Genomic DNA, 14,313 nt, shown 5'->3' on the forward strand with positions numbered 1-14,313 from the left:
AATGCGTAACCCCACAAAATGTTCACTTAAGTACGTGAGACACGGCTCAACACTTCCCTCTGTTCAGTAGTTCACAGTTGAAAAGTATACATTCATAAGCTTAACTGTGCCAAAAAGTTCAATTGCCTTGTCTACTACTCAAAAGCAGCGTGGAAGTCTGCTAGGGTCACCACTAAACACCAAACAATGCTGCTACCAAACCTGCAAGGACACAGACATACTCACCCACATTCTCTCATCAAAAAGAGGATTCTTTTTTTGTTTACATTCTTGATGATTTAGCATCATGTCGATGTCTCCAAAAATGACATCATGTGACCTTTGCCCCGTTTAGCTCATCACTGGCAATATCATCACCGTCATTCAGGAGGGGACTGTCGCCTGACCTCCCAATACATTTTCCAGGCTATAGTCGCTACTAACGTACATGTCTGGAAACAGTTAATCTGGTTTATTGTGAAAAGGCACTACATCATACCACTGATAAACAAATGCTATTAGTGTAATAAGAGGCAAGTCACTTACCATCTAGACCTAAACATGGGCTCGATTCTTACTGCAAATGAAGGAACATTATAGTCCATCAAATGAAATACAAGAGATTTTTGTACAGTGTACACCCTCAACTCACATACTTGATGAAGTCTTTTGATGCGATAATGAAAAAAAGGGGTTCAGTGAAATAAAATATTTGCCTAAAATCACAATATTTGGTCAAGCCAGAAGCCATGACTGATCCCAAGATCTGTTTCACATGACATAATTCAGCCATTAAATGGATAGCTCTCCTTTTTAACAATAATGATTTATGCTTTCTTTTAATTCTTGACTTGTGAGGGAGAGCATGAATCAGACAAAAGCCATATGAATACCTGGCTCGTTTTGAGCTTGAGATTCCAAGAGGACCTTGAGCAGAGCCAGGCCTCTGGTTCGAAACTTCAGTGGCTCACCCAACCCCTGCAGACCACAGGCTTGCTTCCATCTAATTCTTCTGCACTCTGCAGAAGAGAGAAGAAATGTAATTTATATGCTATCCTTCCATGAAGCTCAGCAGTCTGGTCTGATATGGCAAGACGGTACTTACTGAACATTTGAAAGGGCTCAACTGGTGCTGAAATTGGAAAACATTTACTCCGGGAACCCATAACTTAGCAGTTATGGTCAGGCAAAGGAAAGGAGATAGTCACGAGGGGCGGAGTTTGAAAAGCAGAGTCTGACAGTCAACGTATACATCTACTAAAAAACTTCTGCTACAAAGAGACTGGAAACAAGGACATATGTGAAAGTATAGCTGTTCTGCATTACTTAATTGGTCACAGAGAGGCTGCATTTTAAAACATCTTGCATGGTTAAGACGCATGCTATAGCAATCACTGTGTGCCCAGCAGTTCTGAGAGCATTATAATAGTAGTAAGATATCTTGCAATCTTGGGAGAATTCTTTGTTTTATCCAGTCAATGTTTTGACTCATAGAGTAGCATAGAAGGTTAATGTGGCTGCTTCCAAGCACATTATGTAACATGCAGATCACAGATTTTTTTTAATTTTTGTTACATTTAGATAGGTAAGTGGGCTACTGCTTTGAGCACTGAGGTAATTTTGGTACTTCCTGTTCAAACGTTGCAAGCCTTCTAATCTAGCACTGTGTTCTATTTACCAGGATTGACTTGAGTTTAAATCCTTATTGGGTTTTTACCCACAATATGTTATTCTAACATTGCAAAGAAGAGTTTCTTTGGGAAATACTAAAGACTTATTAGTATAAACAACCACAATCACAGTGTTTCTCCTGACTGTCACTCTTAACATAAAATGTCTACAAGTATTGGTGATATGTGATTCCTAAACCTCATAAGCAATAACCCTCACTGCTTTAGCCTGTACAATGAATTATACAGCTGTATAATTTATGCAGGGCCGGCTTTAGGGCGGTGCGGCCGCACCACATGCTGACCTGGATTGGGGGCGCTGACCTCAAGGGGCACTGTGTTTAGCAATGACTTATGAAACTTGTCATTTAAAACCACCTTCTGAAAAGTTCCTTGTGTTAGGGTCTCAAGGCGCTGGGGTGGGGGAGCTACTGGTCATTTAAACAATGTCTTGAGGCGTTTTCTGAACGTCAAGAGGTCTTCAGTCTGGCGAAGATGGAGTGGTAGGGAGTTCCAGGTCTTGGCGGCTAGGTAAGAGAAGGATGTTCCTCCGGCGGTGGTGCGGAGGATGCGGGGGACGGAGGCGAGGACGAGGCTGGCGGAACGAAGATTGCGGGTGGGAGTGTGGAAGGTGAGTCTGTCATTTAGGTAGGCTGGACCTGTGTCGTGGAGGGCCTTGTGTGCGTGGATGAGGAGCATGAAGGTGATCCTTTTCGATTTTGTTAGCCAGTGTAGATCTCTGAGGTGGGGGGAGATGTGGTTGCGGCGTGGGACGTCAAGAATGAGGCGGGCAGATGCGTTCTGGATTCTTTGCAGCTTTGTTTGGACTTTGGTTGTTGTTCCTGCATATGGGGCTGCTAACCAGGGCGTGGGTGACGGTTTCCCTGGTTTCGACGGGGATCCACATGAAGATCTTGCAGAGCATGCGGAGAGTGTTGTAGCAGGCAGAGGAGATGGCGTTGACCTGCTGAGTCATGCTGAGTGTGGGGTCCAAGATGAATCCCAGGTTGCGTGCGTGTGTGAGGGTGCGGATCCTAGGGAGGTGGGCCACCAGGAGTCGTTCCATGCTGAGGGGTTGGTGCCAAAGGTGAGGATTTCTGTTTTGTCTGTGTTTAACTTGAGGCGGCTTGATTCCATCCAGCTGGCGATGGTGTGAAGTCCGTTGTGGAGGTTGTTCTTTGCAGTTGTAGGGTCTTTTGTGAGGGAGAGGATGAGCTGAGTGTCGTCTGCGTAGAAAACCATGCTGATGTGGTGGATTTGTGCGATGTTGGCGAGGGGGGCCATGTAAACATTGAAGAGCGTGGGGCTGAGCGATGATCCTTGGGGGACGCCACAGATGATTCTGGAGGCTTCTGACAGGAACGGTGGGAGCCGGACTCTCTGGGTTCTGCCTGCGAGAAATGACGAGATCCGGTCGAGTGCCTTGTCGTGGATTCCAGTGTTGTGGAGGCGTGTGCGGAGAGTATGATGGCATACCGTGTCGAAGGCTGCGGACAGGTCCAGGAGGATGAGTGCTGCTGTTTCTCCTTCGTCGAGCATGGTCCTGATGTCGTCTGTGGCAGCAATAAGTGTGGTCTCTGTGCTGTGGGTTTTGCGGAATCCGGATTGGGAGGTGTTGAGCACCTTGCTGTCTTCCAAGAACCGGGATAGTTGGCTGTTCACGTTTTTTTTTCGATGACCTTGGCTGGGAAGGGGAAGAGGGAGATTGGCCGGTAGTTCTTGGGGTCGTCTGGGTCTGCCTTTGGTTTCTTCAGCAGGACGTTGACTTCTGCGTGCTCCTATCTTTCTGGGAAGGTGGCTGACTCGAAGGAGCTGTTGATGGTGTTGCAGAGGTGGGGAGCAATGATGATGTTTGCTTTATTGAAGATGTTGTGTGGGCAGGGGTCCGATGGTGATACGGAGTGGATGGAGGCCATGGTGTTGGTGGTGTCTTCTATGTTGACGGGGGTCCAGGTGTGGAGGAGGTGGGTGTTGCTTTGGGCGTGGGGTCCGTGGGTGTTTGTAGTCAGCTGGTGGGTCTGGGGGTTGAAGCTGTTGTGGATTTCTTCTATCTTTCAACGGAAGTGGGTTGCAAGTGAGTTGCAGAACTCCTGTGATGGCGGGGGTTCGTTGGAGCAGGTTCTGGGAGTGGAGAGCTCTTTGATGATGCCGAAGAGCTCTTTACTGTTGTGAGCGTTGGTGTCAATGCGGTTTTTGAAGTGGGACATTTTAGTGATGCGGACCAGTTGGTGGTGTTTGCGTATGGCATCTTTGAAAGCAATGTGGTTGGAGTTGGTAGGTTCAAGGTGCCAGGTTTTTTCCATTCTGCGACATAGCCGTTTGGATTCCTGTATGGCTGGGGTGAACCAGCTGTCCTTGATTCTGTGGAGGGTGTTTGGGGGTTCTTTGAGCGGTACGAGGGTGTTGCCGCAGTGTTCTATCCAGCGATGCAGGTTGGTGGTGGCTGTGTTGAGGTCCTGGGTCCCAGGGGGTGGGGCCCGGGCGAGGGTGGAAATCAGCTGATCCGTTGATATTTTGCTCCATTTGCTTCGGGGGGGTTGTGTGCGGTGGTTGTGAGTGACTTGCCATAAAGTAGCATAGAGGGTTAATATGCCTGCTGCAAAGAACAGAAATATATTTTATGTGGATAGCTTAGAGTGATAGTAACGCCAGCCTTTACCAGCACATTAAAACAAATGAATGCATGTAAAAGGGGGCTACGGAGAGATGAGAGTCACATTTGTGGGTGCTAGTGAGTGAATCCGAGGAGATGGTCATGGGGGGGGATGCCAAAAAGGACTGCCGCACAGGGCACCACCAGCGATAAACCGACTCTGAATTTATTGTGCATGTGTGCTTGATGTAAACTGCTTTGTCAGCATACACTGGGACAAATAGTGCTATAAAAGAATAAAAATTAAAAAAAATTCCATTTATATCAATATTTGCGTAATTAGTCATACAGGCGGTTAAATCTTGCATTTTTACAGTGCTAGCAGATCTCTTACATTTGGAGCTCAAAAAAGTTAAAAACTTGCTTCTAAATCCTAGCTTCTCTTAGGTACTTGCGAAGAGATAACATGGTGTGTCCCGTTGTTTTCTTCCATTGCTTCGGTGCCTAGGTGTTCAACTCCATTAACTTCCATCCAGTATTAAACTCAAACAAAAAGAGGGCTAATAGCGCTTTTAGTCGGCCGTTGTTTATGCCCTGCTGAAGGAGTTAATAAGAAAGCCCACTTACAAGCTGCTGCACTGAACGTTTTCAAACGCTTAGAAAACGGGGACCACATCACCCAAGTCTGTGTTGCACCCTCAGTCCCACCCTTACTCTTCAATTATCAAGGGGCTGCAGAGGATGTTCCCCCTGCGCTAAACTCTCAAGCAAAACCCCAAACTACCGCCATCACGTTTAACAGCGACTGCTCCTGTGCAGCTATCTGGCACTTCACAAGGAATAAAGCCGACCTAAACCTAACATACTCTTTTGCCCAGCGAGTGCCAAAATAATTACACTTGGAAATGTACTATACAGGTGTAACTGTTATTTGGACAGATTAAAAAATATGGGCAATCTACTTCAACATGGATGGTTTAAGGGGAAAATAAGGAGGAGCAGAGGAAGGGCCATGCAAACCTACAAAAAACCTACAGAAGTGTAAGGTAAGCAAGAACAATAAATAAGTCAAGTAAAATAAGTAAGGTAGGTATGTAAGGTAAGTAAGTTATGTAAGTAAATAAGTAAGGGAAGTAAAGTAAATAAGTAAAGTATAACTTTTGTAAAGCACGCAATAGCCAAGGCGTCTTAGTGCGAATTAGCTTTAGGGTGTCATAGTGTCCCTGGTGGGGCAAAAGCCCAGGGTCTTTTGTCTTTGGAGGTGTGGGAGTGCAGGAGGTCCAAGGTCCACGGTGGTGGTGGTGGAGAGGAGGAGCAGGGTACCTGGAGAGAGGTTTAGGGTCTCTGAGGGTGAATGTTCTCAGGAATGAGACCTGTGCAAGGTTCCTCGGTATGCAGGATGCATAAAGGTCGGGATGCAAGACCTCTAGAGGTACGTGGTTCCTGTAGGAAGGGAACTTGAGAATCCCTGGGGTGTGGAAGGTGCAGGGTCCCTGAGAGATGGACTTCCTCTGAAGCTGCTGAATGTGCAGGGTCCCTGTTGGTGACAGAGGTGTTGGGTGTCTATATATAAGAGAGGTACAGGGTCCATGAGGTGGGGAAGTGTGGTGTCTCTGAAGATAGGGGTTGAGGAGGTAAGCACGGGCGTGCGGGGTCCCTGGGATAGGAACTGTAGGGTCCCTGGAGGCAGAACTGGTGCATAATCCCCAGCCGTGGGGGAGTCATGCTTAGTCTCTGTGGATGGCTGGTGTGCAGGATGCCATACGGTAGGAGTGATGTCCTGTCCCTGTGGGTGAGAACTTGCAGCCTTTCTTTAAGTGGGGGAGAGGCAGGGTGCTGGGAGGCGAGTGGTGTCTCTAGAGGTGAGAAGGTGCAGTGTCTCTGGACTGGAGGTTGTAAGCGTCCAGGGACCTTTGAGATGAGACCTTCACCTTGAGGTATGCAGTGTCGGATCATCTATTGCTCAGTAAACGCTCACTTCTGGGTGTTTCATCATCGGACCAGAATCTGGGTATCGGCTTCACTCTGGCCACATCCGCATCACACACCATTCTCGCCTCAAGCCCCTGATTCCTGTCACCTATGTTTATCACAAATTGCCTTAACTTTTACAACCTCATAATTTAGCTTCTTCCGCTAGTAGCACCTGCACGTCAAACTGAAATTCTGTGAAAAAACCCCCCTCCACGGGTCTCCTCACTCCTAACCTTTACTTGACCACAATAAAGCGCTTCGTCAGGGTGCTAAACGCTATGTAAATGCAATTACAACAATACAATACACCTTGCTCTCCGTCTTGAAGCCATCAGATTATTTGGTGCTCCCAGTTACTGCCGATGTATTGAATGCAGTGCAAGAATGATTTGCATATCACAACACTGCGAGGTTTCGGGCTGGTTGCCGCAGGTGTTTCTCTATTTTGCTCTCTGCGGATGTTCCTTCTCTCCCCATCCCAGTATTCAAAGCCCTGCACCCAACATATGTCTTTCAAAGGCACTCTCTACTTTCACCCCCTCACGTCCCGGTTTAAGCACGACTTGCATGTTCTTCTCTTTCTGTATTTCCATCCTCCTGTTTTGAAATGTGTGCCGTTCTGCATGGATATATGTTTACGGTAGTAAAACAACACGAATTAGGAGGCCATACATTAGTGGTAAAATGGCGTTAGAGCTTTTCCTAAAATGTAACCCTTGGCCCGTACGGGGATCGAACCCGCGACCTTGGCGTTATTAGCACCACGCTCTAACCAACTGAGCTAACCGGCCAATGCGTAACCCTCCCAAATGTTCACTTAAGTACGTGAGACACGGCTCAACACTTCCCTCTGTTCAGTAGTTTACAGTTGATAAGTATACATTCATAAGCTTAACTGTGCCAAGAAGTTCAATTGCCTTGTCTACTACTCAAAAGCAGCGTGGAAGTCTGCTAGGGTCACCACTAAACACCAAACAATGCTGCTACCAAACCTGCAAGGACACAGACATACTCACCCACATTCTCTCATCAAAAAGAGGATTCTTTTTTTGTTTACATTCTTGATGATTTAGCATCATGTCGATGTCTCCAAAAATGACATCATGTGACCTTTGCCCCGTTTAGCTCATCACTGGCAATATCATCACCGTCAATCAGGAGGGGACTGTCGCCTGACCTCCCAAAACATTTTCCAGGCTATAGTCACTACTAACGTACATGTCTGGAAGCAGTTAATCTGGTTTATTGTGAAAAGGCACTACATCATCCCACTGATAAACAAATGCTATTAGTGTAATAAGAGGCAAGTCACTTACCATCTAGACCTAAACATGGGCTCGATTCTTACTGCAAATGAAGGAACATTATAGTCCATCAAATGAAATACAAGAGATTTTTGTACAGTGTACACCCTCAACTCACATACTTGATGAAGTCTTTTGATGCGATAATGAAAAAAAGGGGTTCAGTGAAATAAAATATTTGCCTAAAATCACAATATTTGGTCAAGCCAGAAGCCATGACTGATCCCAAGATCTGTTTCACATGACATAATTCAGCCATTAAATGGATAGCTCTCCTTTTTAACAATAATGATTTAAGCTTTCTTTTAATTCTTGACTTGTGAGGGAGAGCATGAATCAGACAAAAGCCATATGAATACCTGGCTCGTTTTGAGCTTGAGATTCCAAGAGGACCTTGAGCAGAGCCAGGCCTCTGGTTCGAAACTTCAGTGGCTCACCCAACCCCTGCAGACCACAGGCTTGCTTCCATCTAATTCTTCTGCACTCTGCAGAAGAGAGAAGAAATGTAATTTATATGCTATCCTTCCATGAAGCTCAGCAGTCTGGTCTGATATGGCAAGACGGTACTTACTGAACATTTGAAAGGGCTCAACTGGTGCTGAAATTGGAAAACATTTACTCCGGGAACCCATAACTTAGCAGTTATGGTCAGGCAAAGGAAAGGAGATAGTCACGAGGGGCGGAGTTTGAAAAGCAGAGTCTGACAGTCAACGTATACATCTACTAAAAAACTTCTGCTACAAAGAGACTGGAAACAAGGACATATGTGAAAGTATAGCTGTTCTGCATTACTTAATTGGTCACAGAGAGGCTGCATTTTAAAACATCTTGCAGGGTTAAGACGCATGCTATAGCAATCACTGTGTGCCCAGCAGTTCTAAGAGCATTATAATAGTAGTAAGATATCTTGCAATCTTGGGAGAATTCTTTGTTTTATCCAGTCAATGTTTTGACTCATAGAGTAGCATAGAAGGTTAATGTGGCTGCTTCCAAGCACATTATGTAACATGCAGATCACAGATTTTTTTTTATTTTTGTTACATTTAGATAGGTAAGTGGGCTACTGCTTTGGGCACTGAGGTAATTTTGGTACTTCCTGTTCAAACGTTGCAAGCCTTCTAATCTAGCACTGTGTTCTATTTACCAGGATTCACTTGAGTTTAAATCCTTATTGGGTTTTTACCCACAATATGTTATTCTAACATTGCAAAGAAGAGTTTCTTTGGGAAGTACTAAAGACTTATTAGTATAAACAACCACAATCACAGTGTTTCTCCTGACTGTCACTCTTAACATAAAATGTCTACAAGTATTGGTGATATGTGATTCCTAAACCTCATAAGCAATAACCCTCACTGCTTTAGCCTGTACAATGAATTATACAGCTGTATAATTTATGCAGGGCCGGCTTTAGGGCGGTGCGGCCGCACCACATGCTGACCTGGATTGGGGGCGCTGACCTCAAGGGGCACTGTGTTTAGCAATGACTTATGAAACTTGTCATTTAAAACCACCTTCTGAAAAGTTCCTTGTGTTAGGGTCTCAAGGCGCTGGGGTGGGGGAGCTACTGGTCATTTAAACAATGTCTTGAGGCGTTTTCTGAACGTCAAGAGGTCTTCAGTCTGGCGAAGATGGAGTGGTAGGGAGTTCCAGGTCTTGGCGGCTAGGTAAGAGAAGGATGTTCCTCCGGCGGTGGTGCGGAGGATGCGGGGGACGGAGGCGAGGACGAGGCTGGCGGAACGAAGATTGCGGGTGGGAGTGTGGAAGGTGAGTCTGTCATTTAGGTAGGCTGGACCTGTGTCGTGGAGGGCCTTGTGTGCGTGGATGAGGAGCATGAAGGTGATCCTTTTCGATTTTGTTAGCCAGTGTAGATCTCTGAGGTGGGGGGAGATGTGGTTGCGGCGTGGGACGTCAAGAATGAGGCGGGCAGATGCGTTCTGGATTCTTTGCAGCTTTGTTTGGACTTTGGTTGTTGTTCCTGCATATGGGGCTGCTAACCAGGGCGTGGGTGACGGTTTCCCTGGTTTCGACGGGGATCCACATGAAGATCTTGCAGAGCATGCGGAGAGTGTTGTAGCAGGCAGAGGAGATGGCGTTGACCTGCTGAGTCATGCTGAGTGTGGGGTCCAAGATGAATCCCAGGTTGCGTGCGTGTGTGAGGGTGCGGATCCTAGGGAGGTGGGCCACCAGGAGTCGTTCCATGCTGAGGGGTTGGTGCCAAAGGTGAGGATTTCTGTTTTGTCTGTGTTTAACTTGAGGCGGCTTGATTCCATCCAGCTGGCGATGGTGTGAAGTCCGTTGTGGAGGTTGTTCTTTGCAGTTGTAGGGTCTTTTGTGAGGGAGAGGATGAGCTGAGTGTCGTCTGCGTAGAAAACCATGCTGATGTGGTGGATTTGTGCGATGTTGGCGAGGGGGGCCATGTAAACATTGAAGAGCGTGGGGCTGAGCGATGATCCTTGGGGGACGCCACAGATGATTCTGGAGGCTTCTGACAGGAACGGTGGGAGCCGGACTCTCTGGGTTCTGCCTGCGAGAAATGACGAGATCCGGTCGAGTGCCTTGTCGTGGATTCCAGTGTTGTGGAGGCGTGTGCGGAGAGTATGATGGCATACCGTGTCGAAGGCTGCGGACAGGTCCAGGAGGATGAGTGCTGCTGTTTCTCCTTCGTCGAGCATGGTCCTGATGTCGTCTGTGGCAGCAATAAGTGTGGTCTCTGTGCTGTGGGTTTTGCGGAATCCGGATTGGGAGGTGTTGAGCACCTTGCTGTCTTCCAAGAACCGGGATAGTTGGCTGTTCACGTTTTTTTTTCGATGACCTTGGCTGGGAAGGGGAAGAGGGAGATTGGCCGGTAGTTCTTGGGGTCGTCTGGGTCTGCCTTTGGTTTCTTCAGCAGGACGTTGACTTCTGCGTGCTCCTATCTTTCTGGGAAGGTGGCTGACTCGAAGGAGCTGTTGATGGTGTTGCAGAGGTGGGGAGCAATGATGATGTTTGCTTTATTGAAGATGTTGTGTGGGCAGGGGTCCGATGGTGATACGGAGTGGATGGAGGCCATGGTGTTGGTGGTGTCTTCTATGTTGACGGGGGTCCAGGTGTGGAGGAGGTGGGTGTTGCTTTGGGCGTGGGGTCCGTGGGTGTTTGTAGTCAGCTGGTGGGTCTGGGGGTTGAAGCTGTTGTGGATTTCTTCTATCTTTCAACGGAAGTGGGTTGCAAGTGAGTTGCAGAACTCCTGTGATGGCGGGGGTTCGTTGGAGCAGGTTCTGGGAGTGGAGAGCTCTTTGATGATGCCGAAGAGCTCTTTACTGTTGTGAGCGTTGGTGTCAATGCGGTTTTTGAAGTGGGACATTTTAGTGATGCGGACCAGTTGGTGGTGTTTGCGTATGGCATCTTTGAAAGCAATGTGGTTGGAGTTGGTAGGTTCAAGGTGCCAGGTTTTTTCCATTCTGCGACATAGCCGTTTGGATTCCTGTATGGCTGGGGTGAACCAGCTGTCCTTGATTCTGTGGAGGGTGTTTGGGGGTTCTTTGAGCGGTACGAGGGTGTTGCCGCAGTGTTCTATCCAGCGATGCAGGTTGGTGGTGGCTGTGTTGAGGTCCTGGGTCCCAGGGGGTGGGGCCCGGGCGAGGGTGGAAATCAGCTGATCCGTTGATATTTTGCTCCATTTGCTTCGGGGGGGTTGTGTGCGGTGGTTGTGAGTGACTTGCCATAAAGTAGCATAGAGGGTTAATATGCCTGCTGCAAAGAACAGAAATATATTTTATGTGGATAGCTTAGAGTGATAGTAACGCCAGCCTTTACCAGCACATTAAAACAAATGAATGCATGTAAAAGGGGGCTACGGAGAGATGAGAGTCACATTTGTGGGTGCTAGTGAGTGAATCCGAGGAGATGGTCATGGGGGGGGATGCCAAAAAGGACTGCCGCACAGGGCACCACCAGCGATAAACCGACTCTGAATTTATTGTGCATGTGTGCTTGATGTAAACTGCTTTGTCAGCATACACTGGGACAAATAGTGCTATAAAAGAATAAAAATTAAAAAAAATTCCATTTATATCAATATTTGCGTAATTAGTCATACAGGCGGTTAAATCTTGCATTTTTACAGTGCTAGCAGATCTCTTACATTTGGAGCTCAAAAAAGTTAAAAACTTGCTTCTAAATCCTAGCTTCTCTTAGGTACTTGCGAAGAGATAACATGGTGTGTCCCGTTGTTTTCTTCCATTGCTTCGGTGCCTAGGTGTTCAACTCCATTAACTTCCATCCAGTATTAAACTCAAACAAAAAGAGGGCTAATAGCGCTTTTAGTCGGCCGTTGTTTATGCCCTGCTGAAGGAGTTAATAAGAAAGCCCACTTACAAGCTGCTGCACTGAACGTTTTCAAACGCTTAGAAAACGGGGACCACATCACCCAAGTCTGTGTTGCACCCTCAGTCCCACCCTTACTCTTCAATTATCAAGGGGCTGCAGAGGATGTTCCCCCTGCGCTAAACTCTCAAGCAAAACCCCAAACTACCGCCATCACGTTTAACAGCGACTGCTCCTGTGCAGCTATCTGGCACTTCACAAGGAATAAAGCCGACCTAAACCTAACATACTCTTTTGCCCAGCGAGTGCCAAAATAATTACACTTGGAAATGTACTATACAGGTGTAACTGTTATTTGGACAGATTAAAAAATATGGGCAATCTACTTCAACATGGATGGTTTAAGGGGAAAATAAGGAGGAGCAGAGGAAGGGCCATGCAAACCTACAAAAAACCTACAGAAGTGTAAGGTAAGCAAGAACAATAAATAAGTCAAGTAAAATAAGTAAGGTAGGTATGTAAGGTAAGTAAGTTATGTAAGTAAATAAGTAAGGGAAGTAAAGTAAATAAGTAAAGTATAACTTTTGTAAAGCACGCAATAGCCAAGGCGTCTTAGTGCGAATTAGCTTTAGGGTGTCATAGTGTCCCTGGTGGGGCAAAAGCCCAGGGTCTTTTGTCTTTGGAGGTGTGGGAGTGCAGGAGGTCCAAGGTCCACGGTGGTGGTGGTGGAGAGGAGGAGCAGGGTACCTGGAGAGAGGTTTAGGGTCTCTGAGGGTGAATGTTCTCAGGAATGAGACCTGTGCAAGGTTCCTCGGTATGCAGGATGCATAAAGGTCGGGATGCAAGACCTCTAGAGGTACGTGGTTCCTGTAGGAAGGGAACTTGAGAATCCCTGGGGTGTGGAAGGTGCAGGGTCCCTGAGAGATGGACTTCCTCTGAAGCTGCTGAATGTGCAGGGTCCCTGTTGGTGACAGAGGTGTTGGGTGTCTATATATAAGAGAGGTACAGGGTCCATGAGGTGGGGAAGTGTGGTGTCTCTGAAGATAGGGGTTGAGGAGGTAAGCACGGGCGTGCGGGGTCCCTGGGATAGGAACTGTAGGGTCCCTGGAGGCAGAACTGGTGCATAATCCCCAGCCGTGGGGGAGTCATGCTTAGTCTCTGTGGATGGCTGGTGTGCAGGATGCCATACGGTAGGAGTGATGCCCTGTCCCTGTGGGTGAGAACTTGCAGCCTTTCTTTAAGTGGGGGAGAGGCAGGGTGCTGGGAGGCGAGTGGTGTCTCTAGAGGTGAGAAGGTGCAGTGTCTCTGGACTGGAGGTTGTAAGCGTCCAGGGACCTTTGAGATGAGACCTTCACCTTGAGGTATGCAGTGTCGGATCATCTATTGCTCAGTAAACGCTCACTTCTGGGTGTTTCATCATCGGACCAGAATCTGGGTATCGGCTTCACTCTGGCCACATCCGCATCACACACCATTCTCGCCTCAAGCCCCTGATTCCTGTCACCTATGTTTATCACAAATTGCCTTAACTTTTACAACCTCATAATTTAGCTTCTTCCGCTAGTAGCACCTGCACGTCAAACTGAAATTCTGTGAAAAAAACCCCCTCCACGGGTCTCCTCACTCCTAACCTTTACTTGACCACAATAAAGCGCTTCGTCAGGGTGCTAAACGCTATGTAAATGCAATTACAACAATACAATACACCTTGCTCTCCGTCTTGAAGCCATCAGATTATTTGGTGCTCCCAGTTACTGCCGATGTATTGAATGCAGTGCAAGAATGATTTGCATATCACAACACTGCGAGGTTTCGGGCTGGTTGCCGCAGGTGTTTCTCTATTTTGCTCTCTGCGGATGTTCCTTCTCTCCCCATCCCAGTATTCAAAGCCCTGCACCCAACATATGTCTTTCAAAGGCACTCTCTACTTTCACCCCCTCACGTCCCGGTTTAAGCACGACTTGCATGTTCTTCTCTTTCTGTATTTCCATCCTCCTGTTTTGAAATGTGTGCCGTTCTGCATGGATATATGTTTACGGTAGTAAAACAACACGAATTAGGAGGCCATACATTAGTGGTAAAATGGCGTTAGAGCTTTTCCTAAAATGTAACCCTTGGCCCGTACGGGGATCGAACCCGCGACCTTGGCGTTATTAGCACCACGCTCTAACCAACTGAGCTAACCGGCCAATGCGTAACCCTACAAAATGTTCACTTAAGTACGTGAGACACGGCTCAACACTTCCCTCTGTTCAGTAGTTTACAGTTGATAAGTATACATTCATAAGCTTAACTGTGCCAAGAAGTTCAATTGCCTTGTCTACTACTCAAAAGCAGCGTGGAAGTCTGCTAGGGTCACCACTAAACACCAAACAATGCTGCTACCAAACCTGCAAGGACACAGACATACTCACCCACATTCTCTCATCAAAAAGAGGATTCTTTTTTTGTTTACATTCTTGATGATTTAGCATCATGTCGATGTCTC

General features: G+C 47.0%; 2 non-coding genes across 2 annotated transcripts; both read right to left on the reverse strand.

The window, feature by feature from the left end:
- Positions 1-6,933: 6,933 nt before the first annotated feature.
- TRNAI-AAU (transfer RNA isoleucine (anticodon AAU)) lies at positions 6,934-7,007 on the reverse strand. Its single transcript has one exon. It is a non-coding gene; the product is annotated as a tRNA-Ile (tRNA).
- A 6,933-nt stretch (positions 7,008-13,940) lies between these two features.
- On the reverse strand, positions 13,941-14,014 carry TRNAI-AAU (transfer RNA isoleucine (anticodon AAU)). Its single transcript has one exon. It is a non-coding gene; the product is annotated as a tRNA-Ile (tRNA).
- Between the last annotated feature and the right edge of the window lie 299 nt (positions 14,015-14,313).

The sequence above is a fragment of the Pleurodeles waltl genome, chromosome 12 (genome assembly GCF_031143425.1).
Source record: "Pleurodeles waltl isolate 20211129_DDA chromosome 12, aPleWal1.hap1.20221129, whole genome shotgun sequence".
Lineage (NCBI taxonomy): Eukaryota > Metazoa > Chordata > Amphibia > Caudata > Salamandridae > Pleurodeles > Pleurodeles waltl.